Raw genomic sequence first — 2,634 nt, forward strand, 5'->3', positions numbered from 1 at the left:
TGCTCTTCGACATACCCATCCGTCAAAACCATGCTGCTGATAAACTTAAGGCTGATGGACAATAGTAACCTCGCATTCAGCAGGAAGAATGTGACAAATCTTGTGTTTGCACGGTTGGCTACATATCGTTCTAGCGTTATTGTCTTCAATCGAATCTCATGAGAAGTGAGAAAATCCCGATGCTTACGAATCCACCGATTGGTTATAACTTTCTTACCCCATCCTGTTGCCTAAATAGACATGAAGATTGAAAACAGTTAAGGTCTAAAAGAAGAGTGTCGAAAGAGCAATAGCTGAACGGTTAATTCTAGCACACTATATGCGGGCTTCCAATGTGCGTGAAATTATCACCTTTATATACAACTTCTCCAGACATGGAAAGCATTGCAGCAAGCCAATAATCTTGTTCAGATCAAAACTATTCATTTGGATATATAAGATCTTGACAGAATCCAGCACCATTGATAGGTCATCCATGGAGAAACTCTTCACTGAGCATAGAACATAATATTAGTACAAAATGTGTACTCCAAGATGATATATAAATTATGCGCAGAAATTTAAAATGTAGCTTATGGTTACAAGTGTAGATGATAATATAAAGTACCTGAAGAACTGTCGAGCACAGAGATCATGTATTACACCCAAGGTCTCCAGTTTAGGCGCAGAGCGGATAGTTATTTGCAACGGTGAATAACTAGAATCAAGGATCAACCTTTGAAGTGAAGGGGCATCTTGGATGATGAGCTGCCTTCCGTCAAAAGAAATTCCAATTCTTACAAGGTTAGGCGACTTTATTTGGAGACAACTGATTCTAACTGTGAAAACAAGCACCAAGCACTCCAGTGCAGGGCAACTGGAGTGGATGATGCTGTGCAATGAGGCCTCCGATATACGAACCCGCACAAGTGAAAGTTTCTTGAGAAATGGGAGTCGAAGGTTTAGTACCAGATTGTTTGGTAGGTAGCACAGCACAAAGGTGGCGGTGTGGAGAGAGGACGAAAACCGCGAGATGGACATCGGTGCTGAGGGCACAAGTTCATGGCGTTTGGTATGTGGTATGTGATTTCCAGGGGAATAGTAGAACTCAAGCAGCTGTAGTTCTATGAATTCAGGGCATTTCAGCTAGGCGTCCACCATGCAGGGCATGGTATGCTTGCTCAGGTAGCATGATGGGATGCAGAGGCTTTGAACGGAGGCCTGGTGGGAGGAGATGATGGCTCTGGGGATTTCAAAATCATTGAAGAGAGATAGCTGACGACAGTCGAGATTAAGGGGCACGGCACGCCATAGAGGGCGCCACCGAATTGAGAGGACTTGGGTGCGGCAGCAATCCTTGGTGGGGAGAAGCGAGATGTCTCCCCAAGGACGGCGTCCGGGAGATCGCAGATGCGGTCCACCCGAGATTCTACGGGTTCCTAGGATCCAGTGGGGGCGGGGTCGCCGCTTCTCCTCGCGCTGCCGGGTGCGGGATCTACAACAGGCGTCGCCGCTGGCGGGAGCCTCGTCTTCTTGGCACTGGGGTCAGCCGACTCCATTTTCCTCGAGGGCATCGCGTCGCGCTCACGGATTTGAGCAAAGTAACGAATGATGAGCCTAGTTGTAGTGCGAGCGAAGAAGAAGGGGAGCTGGGGGTGTTCTATAGGAGTGAGGAAGAAGGGGAGCTGGGGTTTTCTGTAGGAGTGAGGTGAGGAATTTGGGGGTACGAGTGGAGCGAGCCGGCGTGAGGTGGGTGGGAGCGAGGAGGAAGAAGAGCACCCTGGTTTTTGGGGGGGGGCGGTATGCTGGGTGTGGGTAGCGCCTCTCATTCAGTAAATATATGGGCTTTTGAATTGATTTTACTATTTACTAGTGTGGATGGGCTGTTTTGTCTTGGGCCCAGAGAAACAATTACTACTAGTACAGTGGAGACACTCTACAGCTACCCAGAAAAACAATTACTACTAGTAAAGTGGAGACACTCTACCGCTTCTGGCTCCTCCTAGGTCATTGAAACGTCTCCCTCTACTGAATGCCGTTATACTTTTGTTCACCGACATGCGGGCCATGCAACGCGCGGGCCCAAATGCCATCCACCAAATTAGAAGGCAATATGCAGGCGGAGAGTCACCCCGATCATAGCGCGGCAGTAACGAGCCGTCGTATCACAAAACCCCACCTCCCCGCAGTCTAAGATTGACGGACGAAGCAACCATCATTTCACTCTTCGCTGAATCCCCTTCTCCCTCACCGTCTTCAAGAAAGGCAACACTTGCATCTGCCACTGTTCTTCTCTCCGAACGAAGGGAAGGTAAGCGGATCCGTGATGTTGGTATATTTTCATTCAGAGAAAAAAAGAATTTTTGCAAAGCAGTAACCGATCCTCACTCCCTTTTTTGTTTCATTGTCATTGCGATTGTGTTTTCCTTTCAGTGGTCTCCTAGTATTCGTCAGTTTCATGATGGACCAAGGAGAACCAGGCAAAGATCTGCCGATATTGTAGCAGACGCGGGAGGCTGATCCCCACGAGATAGAGAGCTCCAAGAAGATGGAGGCAACCACCAAGACGACCCCAGATACGCTCACGGCCACTACTGAGATGGTCAACGCCCCGTTTGAGGTTACAGCCCCCGTGGCACTGCATGAGCAGTTTTC

Source organism: Triticum aestivum, chromosome 3D (assembly GCF_018294505.1).
Source record: "Triticum aestivum cultivar Chinese Spring chromosome 3D, IWGSC CS RefSeq v2.1, whole genome shotgun sequence".
Lineage (NCBI taxonomy): Eukaryota > Viridiplantae > Streptophyta > Magnoliopsida > Poales > Poaceae > Triticum > Triticum aestivum.